Here is a 23,261-nt window from a genome sequence, read left to right as displayed (position 1 = left end):
CCTGTTACTAACTCTTGCCTGGCAGCTAGCCTTGTGGTGAAAGCCAGGGCACATTAGCTTGCTGTATGTTATCAGAGTATCTGAATAAACAACTGCAACATCCACATGAGGGCCAAGTTGGCAGCTTTCCCTCTGTGACATACAGAAAACAATGAACAATGCTTGATCTCATGCTCTAATATACAATATTGTATACTACAGTGCTGTTCAATACTCTTTCATTATGAAATATGTAAGTATTTACACTTAAAATACTTTTACTGTCTTCACCATGCCCACAAACCCACCTTTACCTGTGTCCTAATCTAATTGCCCTGGAGCATAACATTAAATCAGGTTTCGGGTTCTTGAACTGGTCTGATATATTCTGAATCTCCTATTCACATCAGGTCTCAGATCCCTGACATCTATTTGCCTCTAAAAATGGTTCACTCCTACAGGCTTAGATTTTTAGTTCAGCATTTCACCAAATAATTAAAACTATAGTTCCCGCAGTAACGTCTGGCCACAATAGGTCTGGAATAACCCTTTAATGCATACATATAAATACAGCTTAAGTGAGGCAAATGATGTTTCATAGTGACAGCAGACAAGGACAGATCTGACTTCAAGGTCTCATTCAGCATCCTAAACCATCACATAGATGCTACATGGGGCTGCACCTGTATCTGACGTCCGAATGTGTTACCATGTTAAAACATTTCAGGACATGGTCAGAATAATTAGGACTCTTATTTTGGCTTTGCACTGGGCACCAAGCTCAGCACAAATAAGAGAGGCGCTGAAGTGTGTTTTGCTGATTGATGATTAACCAATGGGAAAGATATGTTTTCCATTGCACTATTGTCTTTTCTTCCTTGAAGACTACCACTGGAATATTCAAGAAGGCCAGCATGCACACAGGAGCTTATATGCTGGAATGTACACAAACACGCACATACACACACACACAAGCACTCTGCGTCAAAACCCCAAGGTGCCGGTCTGGAGCATCAATCGAGTCTCTGTTCATTCCCCTCGCCCTTCTCGTCTCCACTGCCATCTTCCACCACCAACATCCACACCACATAATTTGTCATAGGACAGCACTAACATAAAGCAGACAAGCAGACTTCAATTAAAATCAGGTACAGTCTCTTTTGATAACACAGAATACTGAATAGCTTGGGTCTCATTGGATTCCATTCTCCAGTCTTCCCTTGGGAAAGTTACAGAATAACTGGGCAGAATGGGAAGGTCACAGGCTGCCTTAAACTCTTGTCATGGAGTGAATTCTTAGCATTTCTCCAGAATTTAAATTCCTTGATTGCCAGCGTTGCAAGCAAACAGTGGCTACCAAACAGATGGAGTGCATTAATCAGGGCCATAGTGCCATGAAATTGGGACAGAAGTTAGAGAAGTGGTCTTGTGACCAAAGGGGTAATGCTAGTTCAAAACCCTCGGGCAGCAGGAAAGAAGTAGTTGGGGAAAGGGAATAATGATATATACTCTGGATAACTGACCACGTGCCCTTGGGCAAGACACTTAATCCTCAGCTATTTTGTTTAAGCAGCTCAGTGCCCAAAGTAGGAGACTGTACTTCTCCAAGGTGTGTGGTATTGCCTGAATATGAAACAGGGCATTGCTGGTAAACAGTTGAGTGTGTTGTTTCAACTTCCCCTGGATAAATAATCGACATAAAACATCCCTGTGTTCTTGGAACCATCATGAAAAGTGCCAGGCAAAGAAAGACAATTAGAACAATTGACCAAAAGAGGAGGAACATTATGCAGCGACAAGACGTTGACATTGTTCGGCTTCATCTGACAAACTAAACTATGGGTCAAAAGCCTGACAAGACAGCTCAAACATATAAAACAAGAGGTGAGCGGTAAAGAATGAAGGAATTCCAAGAAGACAGTGGGTCCAAGGAGACAGTTTGCCTTGTTTCCCAAAGAGATGCTCTGGCATGTCAGTGATCACAGACAGCCTTCCAGCGTTAAGTGACTTTGAATAGCGGCAAGAGGACAGAACAACAAGATTGCTGGACCAGAGCAGGGCGAGTGGTGCTGGCAGAGCTGGCGTATTGTTCTGGGAGCTGAGCAGGAGGCTATCACGGCCCGGGCCAACCGCTAGCCACGTGCTCCTCACCGAGGCCTGCATGAATTATTACATTTCATTCTGTTATCTTTCATCATGCTTCATTACAGACAGACAATTGAGATTCAAGAGAAGCACCACACTCAGGGGTCCCCCCAGATGTCCTCAGAAAGAAAGAGAGGGAGAGGGAGAGAGAGAGAGGGAGAGGGAGAGAGAGAGGGAGAGAGAGAGAGAGAGAATCCCTGTACTCTCCATTGAAAAGGATGGAGGAGGATGGACAAAAACACATTGTCCATGGATTTAAAAAGGAGGCTTATGGCTGCTATGAAAAAAGAAATGTGCTTTTAGAAGAAGAGAAGAATGAATCTGCCCGCTGATGCACACTCAATGAGATGTACGCTAGTGGAGCCATAGAAAAGAAGCGAGAATTGAAAGGGATGGAATCTGAGGCAAATGACACTCGAGTGTTTTGAAAATAACTGACAGCTGCACAATAGGACACCAAAACAGACTGCAATCTGCCCATAGATAGATGAAAAGACAGGGACTTGAATAGAAGTGCGACCAAATACATACAGAGATACTGTCCATTCATGGCAGAAGTGGATAAATAGACAGCCGTGAAAATGGACATGAAAGGTGAGGTTTTCTCTGATAAATAAACCAAACAAAGAGATAACTACAAAGAATCTGTGAAACAATTAGGCTTTCTTATTATAAGTACATGACTGGCATGAGTTTAGGTCTTGAGAAATTTTGTGTACCAGAGAGTCCCACTTAATGTATACATTAACATTCGGATTCACAGAGACAAAACAGAGACCAAAAACCAAATTAACATTTAGGCTACTGTGAGTTCAGCAGGGGACACTGATGTTGTTAGACCAAATCACAGCTGATTACAAACCTGTCTGAATCAGTGATGTTTCCCTGAATGAATGAGCCATAACCATCCAAAAGAAGTGCATGTGTGAATTTGTATAATCGCTGTCTCTCCTCATGAAGCTTTGTTGTGTCCGACTGTGTGTATATCTCTAATGCATTTGTGTGTGCACGGAGAGGTGAGTATCAGAACACACTCCTCTTGTCACTCGCTGTTCGCTGCATAACACAGACATTTTCCATTCTGTCAGCGCAAGCAGCGAGCACACTGGCTCCTTCTAAACTCAGCCGCCACTTCATTAAATGACTTCAGACTCTTGGCAGAGTCAGTGGGAAAAGTCTATATTAACTGTGTGTGAGATCCACGGGGTGACCAACAAAGGCCATAGTTGTTCCTCTATGCTGGGTGCTGCTCGGGGGATTTCTGGGGCCTATCGGGGTACCCCTCCACTGGGCCCTGCGCCCCATTTGTGTCTCACATATGCTCTCCCTTCTTCTTTTCTCTCTCACACCTCACATACATACATATAGACACAAATTAACACACAAGGATGCACACCAGAGTCACATAAAGCTTTGCTGACCTTTGCCCCACTTTCCAGGAAATGGGGCTGGGATTGTGAGTTACTGTAAATTAGCATGCATAAGGCTAAAGCCAGCCCCAGTAACCACAATAAAATGCATGTGTGTTGGAGGGGCACCGTTTTGACATCATTGTGCACTCTGCAGGATTGAGCCAAGTTATGGGTTGCATGATGGGGTGGGGGGACGAGATGGAGGGATTGTATGTGTTTAGACTGGAGAATGGAGCGAGGGATAGGGGTTGATGTCTCCTTTCACAGTCCAACGCGACAGCTGGCTCATTTGTTTACAGGAGGTTGAGATGGAGAGAGGCAGTCTGACAGTACCTAATAGCTAGGGGGAGAAGCTGGTGGCTGGATAACACTATTTTCTGTTGCTCAGCCAGGTTGACGAGTTGAGTCATTTGGGAGCAAATGAGCAGAACTGCCAGTGGATCAGCCACCACAGTAATCAGGACTTGTGTATTTTCTAATGTAAAGTGAGGAGAACAGATTTGTAAGTAAAAATTCCACCACAGAATAGTGTTTCAGCAAAGAACAAAGCTAAAGAAAATGGGCTCTGGTGTCAAGAGGCAAAAACTGGGACGGTCAATGTAGAAAGTAGTAAATGGACTGTGGTGTCGTGGGACTTTTGATAAGGGAAAACAATAGCTTGAGTATTACTTTCATGGCTTCCATCAATTATGACACATTGCACTGATCAAACAATTTCCTAAAATGTCAGAAAGCAGCATAAAAATAGCTCCAATGGGCCAAGAAACAAGTGTTAGTGTAATTATCTGACAGGTTGTAGACAATGATAATTTCTAATTGCTGTGGAAAACTGTCAGTGTGCACCACTAGGGAGTGTATATGGCATATAGTCTGCTGCCAGCTAAAAGATGGGACAACATTGTCTTCCCATTCCACCTTACCTTTTATACAGAACAGCAAGGCAGGATAACAGAGTGATACTCCTGCCTTGAACACGCTGTGTAGAAGGGGCTAATGATGAATATTTATAATAGAAAGTTTGGGTAATTTAATTTCACCCTCAGCCTTTGTTTTCTCTTACAAATAAATCTGACTAAAGTGGGCGATCTCAGCACTTACTTTCATGAGGAAAATATCATCATAATCCATCAAATCAATGGCCAGAGTTACAGGAATAAAATACAGATCGGGGCACTGATTCAAATTTAGGACAGAGACACTTATCCTTTATCACTTATCCTTTAGACACTTATCCTTTATCTATTAAATAGACCAATTGATTTCTGTGTATAGTGGGTGTGAATTTATCAATGTACATTTGCATGCCAAAATCCTGCATTTCTCCAAAGGCAATAAAGTAAAACAGACAATGTTATCAATAGCATAAAACGCATGTATCAAACATGATTTGTTTCTTTTTCTTCAAACACAGTCAATATCTGTGAGCCCACATAATGGCATTAAAACTAAAGCCAGACTGCAATTGTTGGCCAGTGTTTGTTCATTACTAATATCTGATCAGTATCAGTATATATGTCGGCCAGCAAGTAACAAGAAATTGCTGTAAATAAATGCCAGAGAAATGTTTGAGTTAATTTAGAAACAGTCATTACATTGCTTTTCCACCAGAGAATACTGATAAGTTTATTTTTCCAGCTGTAAAATGTCCACCTCAGTGCATATGGTCACTCTTTCACAACAAAATTCAAGGAATACTTATCAAAATGACTTCTGATGTTGACGAGTGCTGATGAAAAACTGATATTGGTATGGGCTTACAAAATCCAGTACTGGTAGAACTTTTAATTAAAACACAACTCAGCTAATCTAATCAACTACAACAGTCTCATAAGCACCAGAACTACATAATTACTTGCCTCTTTTTACAGTCAATACATCAAAGTCAATTTATTTTCAATTATAGCTTATTAAATAATGAAAATGATGAAAGAAACTGCAGCTGTTCTGGAGAGGCATAGTCAAATGGGGAGTGTCCAGAGACAGACAAGCAGTGAAGTGTGGGAAGAAGAGAGAAAAAGTATTTAGGTGAAGAATCCTTGTTTAACCACAAAACATTATTATAGCCTCATCTGCGGTTTCACACCCACAGACAAACAGAAAGACAGACATCTATGACCTGGAAGTCTATTTTTACAATATTTCTTTTTCTGATGCTAATGAAATACACATACACTCACAGGCTCACGCACACTGAAAAGCTGAAGCCTCTAATAATCCACCAGATGTATCGAGAGAGGTGGCAGACACAGCAAGCAAAAAGGACACCACAGATGTACAGTCAATCAGTCGGATTGACTTGATATGGCAGTTCATGAAAACGACTAACTTCTGCAGTGACCTTTACCCAGACTGGTGGATTTATTTGTTCTAATTAAGCAGGTTAAGGCCACATGCCTTCACAGATTAAGTCATTCATCTTGATGTGACAAGTCAGGGGAGGCCAATTACCCCCAGGAAAAAGGAGCAATTTCTTCAATACTAGGAGGTGAAGAGTCTGTCAAAGAGGGTTAACATTTACACCCACACATAATGAAAGAATGTACATAAGAATAATGGTGCATGCACGCTGCCTCATTTTCAAATGTTTCCACCTTTTCTGCCAATGCTGGTACTAGACATTTCTTCAGACTTGTGTGTATACTTTAAATGTATGTATGATCAGACTACAAACACTGTGGTGGACAGTATGGACTGTCAGCCAATTATAGCCATGTAATGTCTTACATTGTGTAACACTGTCTACACAGAAGACAGAACATAAGCTGCACATTAACAGAGCAGTAGAAGCTCCCATGCTCTGTCTGGGTCTTCACATGAGGCATTCAGGTGCAGTATTGAGTGCAGGTCACCCATGTTTTAGAGGTGGTTCCATCTTTCAGTATTGCAATACAAGATTGTGGACGTTTGTATCACTGTTTCAGTCTCGGTTTCAGAATTGATACACCCCTAATGTAGACACACAGTGACTGTCTTGTTCAGTGTCAGCAGCAATTACCCAGGGGAAACATATCCACCCACTGTACAATATTAAAAACAAAAAACATAAAACAATTCAATTCTGATTTTGGGAGAAACATCCCAGGGTTGAAAATAGTCCACAATGTCTAGATCAAAAGAGGCTGGAGCCAGCAGGGGCTCAGAGGTGGACTGAGGCAGCCCAGTGAGAGGCCTCCTCCACCAGCCTGGATAAACACAGTCAGCCAAGGAACTCAGATTGTTTCTCCTCCTGTAATTCCACATACTGGAACCTTTGTACATGTAGTGATGAGAGTGAGTATGTGTTTATGTGTGAGTGCTTCAGAGGCTGTGAGCGTCTATGCAGTGTTGAGCTGCAGATCTGAAGATGGAGCACAATAGATCATGTAAGGATGAACACAAACCCAAAAGCAGCACTCCCCATGCAGCTATATTTATTCATAAGTGTTCATCCTCCTCAAACATGAGCTCTAAGTGTCTTTCACATGTTCATTAGCTGCCACACATTGGCATACATGTGATAATACATTTCAGACTAGTGTTCATCATCCATGTTGCCAAAACTATACAAAGCTCATCTTTTACTGGAAACGCTTCATCGAGGGAAGTTTACTTTCAATTAAATTACACCACAAAAACATTCACATGTGCACACACACAGCCACTAACCTTCAAATGACTCCCAAGCATCCTGAACCATCCACCACATTACACAAGGGGATTCAGAGCACAAAATGAAGGAATAACACCAGGCAACAATATAGCTCAGTTCTTTTCACCATGGGGTTTCACTCTGGGAAATGTTTGGAGTTTCAAAATACTACATCCTTCCTAAAGTATATGAGCATTCTGAATAGGGCTCTCTGTCTTTAATTGGCCTCTTTTACCTTCTTATCAGTGATCGTTTCTCTCTCTCTCTCTCTCTCTCTCTCTCTCTCTCTCTCTGTCGAGCTCTCTGTCGAGCTCTCTTCCAAACACATATATGCAAGCATACATACCCTCATGCACATTCCCATCTAATCCACATCCATCCTCTCCTGTGGAACACACTCTTGATTGGCTTTTGCATCTAGTATAAACTTCCAAGTTGAGGTCAGACTTTGGGGTCACAGGGGCCGACAGAAGGCCATGACATCAAAGAGAAACAGGCCTAAGCAGTGGAGCTAGCTTGTTAGTGCTTTCTCTGCCCTTAGCTGCACTGCATGTCTGTTTCCTATTGTTAATGTTAGACAGTCAAGGCTATGTTAGCTGGCTGATGCATTCAAAATGTCTTGACTTTTCTTGAATTTGCTTTTATACACAAGCCAGTGTTATAAATCATGCCTTGACATTTAAAAGAGAGAGAAAAACATATCTGCATTCTCTGATTGGTTCGTAGTATTCATTAAAGGCTAAACATGGTTTGGCAACTCAGCTAACGAAGTCCTTTGAGATATTTAGTGATTTTTTTGTGGAAACAACTCTCTGACAGGGACCGTAAGGACAAGTTTAATTCCCGCAGTTACTGATTTGGACAAGCTGATTAGGGTTGGCTATCAAGCCTTAATAGTTTTTTGGTACTAACTCTTCTTCTTATTCTCTATCAGATAGATCAAAGAATATTGTGTTGACACAAAGTTCTTGCACTGCTATTTTCATTCAACATGTTTATATTTCACAAAGTAGGATAACAAGAAACTATTATTTCAAACGATTCCCAACTGTAAAAATGATATAGAAAAATCTTTTGTTGCAGTGTAAATTATTTTGAAAACATTTTATTTAGTCCTATAACTGAAGCTGACAAATGCTTTCCTCACATGCATCATATCACAGTGAGGCAAAGTTTTTACTGAGTGTACCTTTAAACTTTTTTGTTTTTTCAGCATGACTTTTCTGCCATCTAGTGGTGAGGTAGGAGAACTGCAGCCATGAGCCATTTTGAGCATTTAAGGGGAATCACAATATATCCATCCATCCTATACCACTTATCCTTAAGGGGGCTGGAGCTATCCCAGTTGACACTGGGTGAAAGCCAGGCCCACCATGGACAGAGGGAATCACAATGTCTCCTGGAAACATTCATGAGCATTCATGAAATGTTTACCATTTTACTTTAACATTACTAGAATATTGTATGTTCATGTATTGTTCATTGATCGAAAGTGCGATGTGAACATCGCAAGCTATTAATTCAAACCATCAAGGTTTGAAATGGAATTCATGTGTCAAAACATTTAATACATACTATACAGTATATAAAATCACAGTAAATGTGTTTCTTAAGTAGCATTCAGATAGTTGTGCCTGAACCACATATTCATAACCTAATGGTACACAATAGACATATTTTTTTAATTAAAATTATTAAATTAAAGAATAAACACCAAATACAGGTTAGATTTACCCCAGCATAATAATATGATTATATTACTTTAAAACCTTTATAAAACTAGTTACTGATGATGAAAAGTAAACATTTCATGATAAATAATTACTGAAAACAAACAATGGTGAGTGTTTATGATATCTGTTTACAGTTGTATGATAAAGTCTCTCTTTAGAAACTGGCCACAAATTCAATGAAAGCTCTTAAAATCAACTTTTACATGTTAAAATAATTATCAACTTTTAAAAAGGCGATATGTATATCAAGTTGATACAACATTGTGTTGATAGCCAGACAGAGATGTGTCTAGTTCCTAAATACACATTACCAGAGGGAGTATTGTCTGGTACATCACGTGGCTCATTATGTTGTGTTGATGCAGACAGGATAGCTTAATTTTGCAGAACCTTTTCAGACCACTAGAGGTCAGAGTTTTATCATCTATGAACTAAACCCTGGATAGAAAAACATGGCCACATTAATTTCACTCACACAGTGGGGTGAACAAGAACTAAAAACAGCAGAATCAAAATCCAAGGAGCTCAAGGGGATGCTTAATCCAACATGGCTTCTTGCGCATTGTTCAAGCGCTGCATGATTATCACATGCAAAAATGAGTGAAACATTGTATCAGGACCCAGGAAACAGTCCTGGAAAATATAAAACAGAGGAGCCAAATATCTATAAGAGACAAATAATATATATATATATATATATATATAGTCACATAGTAGAGTCATTTATCTAGTCTAGATATTTTATCATAACAGTTGAAACATTCTTATTCTGTCATAATACTAACCCTCATTTCTAAAAAGGGTTGCAAACCTTGTTGAACTTTCAAGTCTGAACTGATGACTTTCTAAAAAAAGAAATTTATGCAGAGCACCTTTTTGTGTCTGTAAAGTTCAGCGTATTTGAGTGTATCTACATTAACTGTACCTAACGGATGTAGAGATCATTTGCAAGATAACTTGTAAGTGGAAAAAAAAATCAGTTCAAGAGAAGTGGCGCTGTCTACTGCTTAAAAGAAAAAGAAAAAAAAAAAAAAACACCACCTGGCAGACTTCATGACACAACAACTCTGAGTACACCTTTGGGAAATGAGTTGACATGCCTTGACGTAGGCACTCAGGGGAATTTTCAGTACCAGACCACTGCAATGTCAACAGCTGATATGCCATATCAGAAAACAGAAGACACACCTCTAAACAGCTGTAATGGCTGACTATCCATGGTGACTACTGAAAAAAGAAAACCTTTCTGTGATGATGACTGCGAAAAAGTTACGTTTCTACTTCACTGATCACTTCAAAAAACACCACACGACAAGCCTCAGTGATCAGGAAAATGCAAACATTGTACTTCTTTAAATAATGCAAAGCTATGAATTACAGTAAACAAAAGAAAGAGTTTGTAAAAATATGCAGCAAAACAACTGAGCTATAGTCTGTGCATCATAGATTTATATAGAAATCAAGTTGAAATTCATGACGTGAAACAGACATGAGTTAGACAGTTGAATTAGATATTAATCTGTGCACATTTAATGTGGGTAAAATTGTTGAAATCAGTTTCTTTTGTGTGATGTTGGTGCTATAATGCAACAAACTGCATTACTGAAGCTTCTATTCACACAAAACAGCCACACACAAACAGCAGAAAATCAATATATGAATTGCTGTAATATAACATTTCAGTTAAATTGACACAGGTGCTTTAATGTGTAACCTATGTAACTGAATTCCTACAGTATGTAAACTGGCATAATTAGCATCGGCAAGCCAGGATGTTCTTCCTGCAGAGCAGCTGCAGTGTCTCATAGTTGATCCTGGTCCAATTCTATAGAAGAGACACATCTGTACACACAATATGACACTGCTCTGCCTCCTCTACCTCCTCCTCCTGCTGCAGTACCGAAAACATGCCAGAAACCAACCATTAAAGAACAGTTTCATTTTCAACCTTGTCTCTAAATTCTTCTCAAAGAGCCACTCATGTTTTAGTAACCATTTTCAGTATTCTTTGTATCTCACTCTGTGCACTTACTGAGGCAAAGAAAAAAAAAACTACAGCTTTAGTTTAGTTTGGTTGCCAAGTTACAATTTGCGGAGAATTTCAGACATCATCTCATCATCTCATTTATCATCCGTTTGGATGACAAACAGAGCATTCACTGAAAAGTGTATGATGCATACAGGCATGTGATACTACAAGAAGAGTAGTCATTTCTACACAGAGAATTGATTCTGAAGCCACTCATCACTTAAAGCGGAACCACAAAATCATGTAAATAATGTAACTGTTAAGCAACAACTGATGCTTATCATTAAAACGGAACACAAGTTTTTACTTGTAAATAAACATTTTTTAGATATTGCTGCCTGGTAACTAACTGCTCACTAACACAACTACAACTCTGCTCATTTTCAAATGTACAAGAGTCATGTTGAGTCATGTCATGTTATTTTATTCAGTCAAATTCTCTTTCTTTTCCTTGTACCTGGTATAATTCTGTATCCCTGTTGAGCAGCACTAAGCCAACAAAACAGATTCTCATTCTCATCAAAGCTACAGTGTCATCTCAGCAAAACTGCATTCTGCATTTAAAGTAAACCACCAAAACACCATGGTCTGCCTGTTGCCGCTGTCATATGCCTTGTTTGTGTACAGGTAGTGTGACAGGAAGTAATGACGTCAGCATGTTTCGTGTAAGACCGTGAGGTGGTTATCAGTGAGAGCAGCACAACAGGAAAACAAACAATTCTCATCTCTTTTTTGAGATTTACTGACAAGCATCTTCACGTTTTGATTTTCAGCTGAATTCCTACAGTGGTAAAAAATCAACAGCAGATCAACATGAATAGTATGCATGATCAGACATAAAAATATATTCTTTGAAAAACATTTCTGTTTAACTGACCTACAAATTAAGCGAAACCACATTACAAGCTGCAAGCTCAGCTGCTGTTACAAGAATCAACAACCACTGATGCGCAACTGAGCCTGTCAGATGTGTGATAGACTGATCAGTGACGTACGTAGAATTTTCTGACGATGACGTGACTTGCTGTCTCTCATAACTCCAAATCTGGTTAAACTAAGCATCATGAATTAGCAATGTGAAACTGCAGGACCAATTTCAATTTTTAATTCACAACTGGATAGTTTAGATGTGGTTTCTTCTCCAGATGCAAACTCAAACATAAATACAAATGACAGCCCAGTCAGTAGTGTGTTCTTCAGTCAGGCGTGAAGGATGGATATATATATATATATATATATATATATATATATATCTTTAAGTGAAGGGCAATATTGTTTATCATTTAATCATCTGCCATTTTGAGCTTTGTCAGACCACAGTCGGCAAAGTGAGAAATGTGGGCTAGACCACAAGAATCTATTTTATTTTAGCTGCATAGTTTCATTATTCTGGCCATGATGACCGTGTCAACTTTGCTGCTCACATCAGGGCAGCAGTGGATGAATCTAAAAGAATTCATGAAAACTGGTCTCCACACACCAATCTTCAGTATCTTTTTGAATGCCTTATTGAGTTATTTCTGAAATTCTATTCCCATCTACTTTTGTATCTATTGCTCTTAACATGTGAAATTAGCAGTTTCTAGAATTTGCAGCTGAGTGATCTAAAGAAAAAATATTTTGTGATACTTCCCAATGCCTTGCTTTTCTCTTTGGAATGATTTATCCAATATGGCTTCAATACCATTGCAGTTAAAGCTCACAGTTTACATTCTAACCGCTGCCACAGTGTCATTTTACATCCAAAACAATATCAAGAAGCCAAAAGCTGCTGGTAGTAGAGCCAAAAATACCACAAGTGTTTTACGGTCCAAGGACTTTTGGAGATGAGTTAAGCCTTTACTAAAAGCTGTTTGTCAAACAGTAACACAGAAGTGACTGGAGGAGTAGAGATGCCGCCTTTAAAAATAGAAAACCCTCTTACAAAGAATACACTAAAATCAAGATGAAACTGAGTTAGCAAACTGTCCAAACCACAACTGTACTAAAAAGTAATGTGTCACATTTACAGAGAAGTTACAGTGGAGAAAAATCTTGATTGCAAAGTTCCCCCCAACCAGGCCTGAGTGTCTGCCAAAACTTCAGTCAATTCAGTTTCTCAGCCATTCTGACAGGAAGCTTTTCCCTCCCCCTTCTTCCTCAACCCCTCCTTCAGCTGAAGTGGGCGTGCTGAGGGAACACAGAGCATGCAGATGTTGACGTTCCACAACGAAAGTTGTGCCCACATCCGTTCTGAATGAAGACTTTTGTAGCCTATAGCAGGCTGTTCAGACTGACAGTAAAACAGCAGGCAACAAAATACAGCACATCTACAGCGTAGTTCACTTTCAGCACCACTGGAGCACAGAGACAACAACAGCAATGGCTTATTTAGGCTAGACAGAAACTTATAGTCTGTGAGTACGTGAGTGAGTGAGTTTGTGAGTGGGTGTATGGGTAAAATTGAGAGAGAAAATTCCAGGAAATGCACTTACTAACCTGAAATTTTTTTTAAAATAACTGTCACTAACAAGCTTTTGTAACAGTCTTACACTTTATAAGGAGCTTTTAAAACATAATTGGACACATTAACATGAACACTTTTTTTGTCAGCGACTACCTGCCAAGTCCATGTCTCACACTTAGAGCAGGCCAAGCAATTCTTGATACCTACACTTATCATCACTCTGACACATTCACAGGCTGCAAAGCTGCCTAATAACAGGTATGTCACATTCAGTCAGTGGGCAAAATGCTGAGTGATTTTAAATTAACTCTGCTCCATCATTATCCTGCTTATTGAAATAACTCAGAAAATCAACCAAGGGCTTGTTAAATTTCAAACATAAAGTTCTCTTTGTAGCCCCCATTCTTCTAAAACACAATCTCTCTTCTTGGTTGAAAACAACAGGGAACCATAGAAGGAAGCACATATACACATTAGTGTGTCAGGAGTACTTTAAGATCTTTAGACACAATCAGAGTCAGTTCTCGACCACTGAGGTGGGGACATCACCACACCCTTAAAAGTCTCACGAATTGTATTTAAGTCTCATCTACCGATTAACTGTTTTTAATGTCTGTCAGACCAACAGGTTAATGATTCGTTCAGTGGTCTAACAACCAAACTTTAAGCATAACAGTAATGATCTAGCGGAGACTTGCAGAGAATGTGTTCGGGTTCTCAGGACAGGAATTTAACGTTTTACTATACAGTGACGACGTCATTTGGTACATTAAGGCGTCTTCTAACGTTATGTTAGAACAACATAGTGTACCGTTACGTGTTCTTTTTCGTATTCGAAAACAATGTCCTTCACATTTTCTCCTTCTCGTGTTACACTACTACATGACAGCTGTTTTGCACCAGCACCGCTTCTACTACGAGTCACGAGAACACACATACAAACGCTCGGCGCGCGCGCACACACAGCGTAAAAACACAGCACAAATTAGAAACTGCGACCAAACACAACTGTGTCTCACCTGTTTCGGCACTTGTGACCCCCTTGGCTACAGCACCATCGCGTCATTTTGGAGTAAATACAGAAAATGAGCTTTAAAACAACGTGTAAGAGTTGTTTACAAAGTTTCACCGTGAACTCCGATTGGTCTGAGTGAAGTTTAGTCGACGCCCCGAAAACCTCGGTCAATGGGCCGAGTCTCAAAAGTTGTTTCCTGGACTCGCTGCCTTCCTGCAGAGTGCGAACGCAGGGAAGGAGGCGAGCTGGTACACTGTAATAGTGAAAATGGGTGATAAGAAGCCTAATGCTTTGTTTTTCTCAGCTTTTTCACGCACGGGTTTACCGGTCAAGCCAATTTCAACATGCAGACACACAATAAGAAGATAACACAACAGCACTGTGAGCTTAACCTCTTCATAAATTTGCTATCTTTTAAACCATCCTTGCCATCCATTCCCCTCTATAGATCATTTTTGTTGCAGTAATGCAAATGTATGCAGGAGTTGTTGTGTTATCAAAGCAGGTATCAAGTATCACTGGTTATTAGTACTTACTTAGGCCTGCACAATTTGTGATGTATCATGAAATTGGAACATAAGGCAATGCCATAGTTTTGAGTTGCCAGGTGAGCACACATAAATTATGCTGCACATAAATTGGAAAGATCAAGTACCCGTAAATTAAAAGTTGCTAGAATTCTCAAATTTTCCAGTGTTTGTTTTTGGCCCCTAATGTGCTCAATTGAATGAAAAGTCCTTTTGAGATTGCCATCATTGTATCTGGTGGCCTCCTGGATAGGTATGTTCACATTTAAAAATCTTACTTCTGAGAGTGATAGCTACCACTGTTATTTAGCATGCTATATGCTGAAGTGGAGTAAAATCTACAGGAGACATACAATACAGAATAATAAAGTCAGCTGCAAATGACAACATATATATCACTTAACGGGTATTTAATTATATGTAGCAATACTGTTGTGCTGTATATTACCCACTGTGTGAACAACTGGCTAAAAACCTGTCATGCTAAGATGAAACTGCTAGCTGTCAGTTCTGCTAACTGTTATCTTTACCCCATGATGTCACAATAGAGTTGCTGAGTTCATTAAGGTCACAAGAAAGCTGTAAGAGAGCAGCTGTGTCTCCCCAAAAATTACATTATACACTACTAATTTACAATAGCAAATGCATTTTGTAAGGAAGATAATGTCATAAGGTATTACTTTTTCTATCAAAACACACACCATTTCATTCTGGTCTTCCACTGAGAAAAGCAGTGCAGCAGGTCTTCTTCTGTTAGCTGTCTCAGAAATGTTGTAGTTTTCTTCTTCACTTATGGAGCAGATTTGATGCAGGTTCCCTTGAGTGGTTGATGTCAGGGAAAAGAAAAAAAGTCACGTGGTGCTGAAACAGGTGAATATGATGGGTGCTTTTCTTGGCCAAAGACTGCTTCACTGAGAGTGCTGAGTGTGCTGATGCATTTTTCCAACAGCTGTGGCCTCTTTCTGTTGAGGCTTTCTCCTATTTGTAATAGTGTTGGTTCACTGTTGCTCCATCTGGAACCTACTTCTCCATAATTATGTGCTTACTGTCCAAGAAAACCATCGACATGGCCTTGAACTCAAATTTTTTTCATCTGTGGTGACAAAGGTGTTTTCCAGTGCACTGACTGATGTTTTGCCTCTGTCCTTTTGTTGCACTTTTCAAAAAATGTGTTTGCTTGCAATTTTCTTGCACAAACCTTTGTGATGTTCAGATTTTCATGTATAATTTGTCCAATAGTGTCTTTATTGATAGGAACCATTTCTGCAATCATTTTAATGCTGAGTGGTCATTCATTTCCAACAATTTAATCAATTTTTTTTTTAACATTCTTGTGAGTGCTTGATGTGCAAGCCGTGTATTAATGTATTATGGTGGCTGAGAGAGCTGAATACACTGCACCTTAAGAAAACACATGCAAATAGTACATTTAAAAAATCAATTTGACAACACATGTGCTACAAATACTCACAACACAACCAAATAGAAAAATGTGCTGAAAGTGAAATGTTTTTGTGGACACAAAAAAGTAATGAACCCCAATTGGAAGGCCCTTGTTCAAAGCTCTGTGACATTTGAAGATATTAAAGTCATACATACGGTCAGTTCAACACAGGTGCAGGGAGAATTCATAAGTACATTGAAAAGCCACAGCATGCAATCAGTGTATGTTTCTCCATTACAGTCACTGGCCCAGCCTGGCAGGACAGGACATCATCTGTCACCACTTTCCAAATCACTGCAAACCTTAATTGACTCTGATGAACGTCTTACATGATAGCTTCCTCAGAGGTCTAAATACCTGTGACCTCTCACCAGCTAGTAGAACTAATGAAGCCTTATGGATGACTGGGAAAATGCTTCAGCTGTGCAACTTTTGACAGGTGGAGATTTTATTTTTTCCCCCCTGATATTCTTTTACATGGATGAATGATATGAACTCTACTAGACAGGCTGACAGAAAAGTGTTGTATCAAAGACTAGACATGACCTTGGTCAGCAACTGTGAAAATAAGAGAAGTAGCAAATGAAGACAAAATAGCACTAACAACAACAAGCAAGCCTTAACTCTCCTGCTGACATATATATTATCTTGTAAAATCCTATTTGTTAATAAGTAATTATAGCCTAATTTGATTGAAGCCCTTTTCCAAGCATTTTAATAACCTCTTATCTGCTGATACAGTCTGCAATGTGTGTAGAATACAAATGTTCATTATACCACCAGCACTCAAGTTTTGTCCCCCTTTTTGTGAGCATGCATCAAACCAGTGTTTTAATGTCCCTATTATTTGTCCTCATGTCTATGTGATATTTCCTGTGTAATTAGAATGTAATGAGAATCCATGTGCTTATATTGAATGTACGTCTATGAGAGTATTCACAGCAGCTTATCCAGTTTAAGGTGTTACATGTTATCCCACATGCCTGCTGCTTTAGTGAAAGTCATCAGTATCTCTAAAGCCTCAAAAAAAAAAAAAAAAAAAGGTTCTGATTAATGAATATGAATTTCACAGGAAGAGCCAGAAATAGAATTCACCACCTTGCTGGGTTCACATAATAAGTCTATTACAGCAGTGGATTTAACTGAAGGGCTGCCTTTGATGAGACAAAATAATAATCTTGAAGATAAGAAAAAGAAAAGATGAAATGTATTTCTTCACAGGCGTCATGGTGTCTGTATAAAAGGGAGCAAGGAGTGAGGACGTCAAAGAGGGAGTGAAACAAATGTGTTCACAGGTGACATTTAAAATTTCACAGAGATACATGGTTGAATCTTTTGGTGGTTTAATAATTTATCTTTCCTTGTCCTGCTTTATTTCATTCATGCTCACACACACACACACACACACACATACACAATTGCCTACGCACAAACATTCACACAACAAATCTCTAAACTAATTCAGTCACTCTAGAGGGATTTTTTGACAGAGCAATTTTGGCATGCAGTAACAATTTACAATTTGAGTGTGTTTACATCTGGTACACTGTGTTTGCGGCAGGAATTAATATTCTGTAGCAATTTCACATCATATTAGAATAACCATATTAGCCAGAATGTCACAGTGCTCCTGTAAGAAACTATTAACATGCAAGACAACGGCTACTGCTGCACTAATTCAAAATATTTGATTTATGTACGCAATAACATCTCAAATAACGTTGGTATAAGTGGATAAAAAGATACATTGGGGGCACACTCCAACCGTGTTATAAAATATAAAACCGACTTCTTATAGTGAAAGAACAGAACTTTTTAGTCACTGGTGTGACGCCTCCTCCACCTGGACACTAGGTGTCCCTGCTGTTGCTGCTGCAGGTGGTCACCTGACTGAGCTACACCTGGACCCAGTGTGTGCGGCTTCTACAAATAACCCTCATTCTGGAGTCTGGCTGTTGCTGGGGATGGTTCCTGTTCCTGGCCACCATGGGTGGCAGCTGCCATTTTCTTTTTGTTATCTTTAGTTGCCTTGTGGTTTTGGTTAGGTTGATTAATTTACTCTTTTGTAAATAAAATATTTTTCTCATTAAAAACCCATTGCTGTCGCCTTTCCTTGTCACAGTTCTTGAGCTGGGATGTGAAGTGCCACTTATTTAGTGACTGTCTAATAAAAATAATTGTTGGCAGAGAAACGAGTAAATTCAGACATTTTAACCTCAGAGACTTTCAGTTTCAGTGCACAATCAAACAGTTCTTCTCAGAAAACACCACTGAAATGATGTGTTTGATTGCTGTTATCCTGCTGTGCTGTTGCTGTATGCTGAGAGAAGGAGGTTAGACCCAGGAATCCTGTGTTTGCTGATAAGAGTGTCCAGCTTCTGGAGAAATGGGGCAGTGAGAAACAAGTGAAAAATGTAAAGAATAAATGAATTCATTTACAATGTCGTAAATATAAATCTAGAAATATAGATATATTAAAGATTAGAAAGGATATAAATGTTGTTTTTTATCTACAGCAGTCCAACTGATCTACAGTATTTGAGAGTTAAGAAAAAAATGAACACTGGGCAAACTGTTGTAAAATTACAATAAATACATTTTGTATGTAGCTTATTCTTTTCAGGTGGAGTATCATAATGGTTGTGGACAATTCCATCATGCACCAGCTCCACAGGGCTTACTCCCACCCAGAGGGGTGATTGCACGTTGGCAATCACGTTCTTTGATTGCACTGCTTTCATGGTCATCCAGCCCCTTAGGGTGAAGCTCAAAGTGAAGAAGGTGGACACCAGCATGGTGTCCTGGATTATGGACCATTTAATTGACAGATGGTGTAGTTTGGCCTCCTCCAGAGCATTGTGGTGGGAAATGCTGCAGAACAGAAAGGAGGCTCTCTGGGAACCACACTGTCACCTTTCATATTCACTTTCCACGCAGCAGGCTTCACATTCAGCTCAAGTTCAAATCTGTTTTTTTTTTTTCTATGGCTCTTTTGTTGTAGGATGTGTCAGTGGGGGCAGAAAGGGGAAAGCCTATCTGCACCTGAAAATTAGAAGGAGTGGTAGACTTGTATCAGCACACAAGGTGAGAAAAATCTACTCAATCAGTGAATTCAACCCCACAAGTACCAACAGGAGTTTATATCAGTAATAAATTGGATTTTATAGAAACCACAAGTTGAGGATGGTCTGGTCTTTTATCTTATGCAGCACACTGAGAAGATATCACCCTGTTTTCTGTGGTGGGTCTAAGGCATCAACACCATCAGACACCTTGATATATATATATATTTTTTCCCACCAATACAGGATTAGCAATCCTAACATTTTATTGTATACATATTTACTTTTCAATTAGTGAGGTAAGCCTGAACTTGCTATTGAACATCAATCAAATTAAGGGATCACAATGTTACTAGCACTGTATATTAAGTTAAAAGTGCCTGTTCACTTTGCAAAGATAAAAACAGATGTTAAATTGGTTGTTAAGATGCCTGCAGTGTGCACTTCTGTAACCTACAACATATATTAATTATCTTTGGACTTCACATGCATTGTGAATGTTCATGTCTTGTTATCTCATTAGAAACATACATTTTTGTCTTCATTTAGCTCTGAAATCTCAGCACAAGTAAAACAGCTACACTGCCCCCAAAGCTCTACATATTGGCATTGTGAATAATAGAATTATTCATGTTCATCTGTGTCTCCCAGTTTCTCCCCACAAGAAACATTAATGGCTCACAACAAGAGCCAACTACCTATTTCTGAGAAGTCTGTGAACAGTTACCTGTACACAGACTAATTGGAAGATATGAAAATAGAAATAAGTTGTTTTTTTGAGACAGGAAAACAGTATGCAAATTGATAAAAGAGGAAAAGATATTTAAAAAAAAAACAAACAAAAACAAAAAACAAAAAAACAATTGATTGCTTAATTAAGCCCCACAGTTTTGATCTTTGGCTCTAACTATTCTAAGTGGATGCAGCAGTTTTTTGTGGGTTTGCTTAATTATGATGCTTAATCCATAGGTTCTCCTGAGGGTTAGACCACAGCACAGCAGTAATTAAATCAAAGAACTGAATGGGAATGAAGAAATGTTTTCTTTCTTTTATAATCATTCTTTCTGAAGTACAACAATGTAGGAAAATCTTGGTTATGTTAATGTTATTATGTTTAAAAGATTTGATTCAGAGAGGTTTTTGTTTAGATTTCAGATAGCAGCTGACTTAGGATGAGAGAACCAGGGACAATACAAGAAAATATAATGAATATGAGAGAATTATTTGTATGTGAAGAGCATTTAAATACCATTCAGAAACCACTGCAAGCTCCAGCCATTACAGTCTGAACCATCCTCCCCATTTTCCAATTCTTTTCCATCATACTGATTGATTCTGACAAAAGTCTCATCAATGCTTCATTAGAGAACTCTGATAATATAAGCTTCTTATATGAACTGACTTTGACTTTTTTTGATTTTGACATATACAAGCCAACATGCTGAACCAAGTCAGTCCTGCTAATTGCTAACTTGACAGTAGTGGATCATTAACTTTTGTTGTTTTAGTTGTGTTCACACTCAAAGAGAATTAAAATATAAGCACAACCAGTTTGGTGACTTATTGATGCATTGAATCAATATTGAACAAGATGAAAATGTATTATTAAAAAAAAACAAACAAAAAAAAAACAATAAAAGATTATTACACCCCAGCATTCATGTGCTGTTGTGATTCTTCTGACTCATTACAATGGTATAAAATAATAGCTAAAACAGCTATAAGAAGAGATAATAAGGTGGAGTGTGGTGAGTGTGTTGGCAGGGAGGTCAGAGGCCGGATGGAGATGAGGAAAAACTAATAATGCCCTCCCCTTGTTGATGGCTTTTTGTCTGACGCTCACATTGGGATGCCCAGGGAGTGCTAGTGGGCTAATTAGCAGAGTGCCAAGTGCTTAATCCCCATCTAAGTCATTAGTCTGTGAGACAAACAGTGGTGCTCAGATTGAAGGTAATTAAGAGCGATCCCTGACATGCAGGCTGAGTGTTATTCCTCTAAGCTCAGCCTCACTGTCAAAACAACTCTTTAGCTTGCATCCAGTCACTCAGAAGCATGTACAAGTGTGTTCACATATGCATGTGCTCTTATCTGTGAACTCATAGAGCACACACACAGACTGACACTTTTATACAGTAGCAGTCAAAACTGACAAGATGAACACTGTAGAGCCTCAGCAGAACTGTTATCCAAGTTTAAAAATTCCTCTTTTTCTGCACTCCTTTTCAATCATAATTCATTCTTTCCTTTGATTTAGTTCCACTTTTCTCCCGTTGAAATGTGGTCATGCCCGACATTTGACACCATTAAATTCAACTACCTGGATATTACAACCAGACATGAGCAGGTGTGTCTATGTTCTGTGGGAACACATGTCTTAGAGTGCCCTTGTGAAATTTATGATTCCCAGTTAAAGGTGGCTCTGGTTGACTCACCTTATTTCATTCTTGTTATCATTACCGAGTAATTTCTGTCAGTCTCACCTCAATAGCTTGATTGCAGTGTCTAAACATCAAATCTGCTCAGTGGACAAACACTGGTATCCTAACAATCACTGGTTTGAAACAAGAGTAATATGAACAGTAAATAAGCACAGTGATATATTCACTTTGCGGCAGCAGATGGAGAGCAAACTAGAACATAAAGGGCAACATTTTATTTAATGCTCCTACAGCCTAATCACAGTAGATATTTGTGTTTCTCATGGAGGAGGGTATTACATTGTTTTTGCATATGGACACTCCATCTAAGTCAACTGTTAATGGTGAGCCCACCAAGGACACAAGCATGCTAAATGGGGGAGAACAGAAAATCCATCACTACCAATCTCTGTGGCTCTGATGAAAACTCCAACAACTGCAGGCATTGTTTTTCTGTAATATCACTTTGGATGCAGCATTAATTTGTAAGCTGAGAGCACAGCGCCTAAGAAAACTCACCTATGACTTAATCATACTGTATATGGTGGGACCTGAACCAATGATTCCTTGGTTAAGAGTCTTGAGTGTGTAGTTTGTGGATGATCAACTGGTTGTTTGTTATATCATAGAGTAACTCATAGTCCTGTAATGGGAAAACAGGCATGATTACCAGCTCTTATTAACTGCCTGCAGCCAGTTTTTATTTGATAATGAAGAGAACTAACAATCTACTACCCTTTGAAATTTAAGAAGATCAGAGTGATGGAAAGAAGATCAGAATTTTGGAAAGATATTCATCTTCTTGCGTGTGTTAGATGACAAGATTGATACCACTTTCATGTCATGAAACAGCTGATTCAGCTTTGTCCAGTGAAAATTACTTAGCAACTTCACTTCACCTAAGTCCAGCACTAAACTCCCCCTTAAAACCATAATGATTTTATGCTTTGGTTTTTGTATTCATCGCACAAACAAGATATACAGTGGCAATAAGTGAGATGTAAAGGTGCTTATAGGTAGATTTTGTTACCTTTATACAGAACCACTGTCTCTCACTCTTTCTGATCCTTGTGCGAAGCTAAGTTGCTGCTGATGATAGCAGGGACAATGCACATTAATTAACATGAGCATGTGGGTCCAGCTTTAGACACACAGGCTATTTTTCACCTGCAGTTATTGACAGGTTGTCGGCATTAAAGCAAATAAGCACATAAATAGTAAAACAATGACATAACCATATGCCCTATATAAAACATCAAACAGAACATACAAAATCACAATAGACAATATTTGGTGGCTGATTCAATGACAAATAGTTGAAGTGAAACAATCTTGACAGAGACATCAAGAGTCATAAATAAAAAATAATTGTGCATTTCCCTGTGAAAGCCCCAAGACAAGCAGGTTGAGTGCATCAGACTTTA

At 39.0% G+C, this 23,261-nt stretch overlaps 1 long non-coding RNA gene across 2 annotated transcripts in view; it reads right to left on the bottom strand.

Moving 5' to 3' along the window:
• LOC108901857 (uncharacterized) overlaps nucleotides 1-14,586 on the bottom strand; it is a 105,184-nt gene extending 90,598 nt beyond the window's left edge. Inside the window, exon 1 of one of the 2 annotated variants that reach the window (XR_007813998.1) lies at nucleotides 14,392-14,586. This is a non-coding gene — a long non-coding RNA (uncharacterized LOC108901857). The remainder of the gene's footprint in view (nucleotides 1-14,391) is intronic. The other variant, XR_001963967.2, reaches the window with a different exon arrangement.
• Nucleotides 14,587-23,261: the final 8,675 nt, after the last annotated feature.

The sequence above is a fragment of the Lates calcarifer genome, linkage group LG10 (genome assembly GCF_001640805.2).
Source record: "Lates calcarifer isolate ASB-BC8 linkage group LG10, TLL_Latcal_v3, whole genome shotgun sequence".
Classification (NCBI taxonomy): domain Eukaryota; kingdom Metazoa; phylum Chordata; class Actinopteri; family Centropomidae; genus Lates; species Lates calcarifer.
This window is presented reverse-complemented; position numbering and strand designations above follow the sequence as displayed.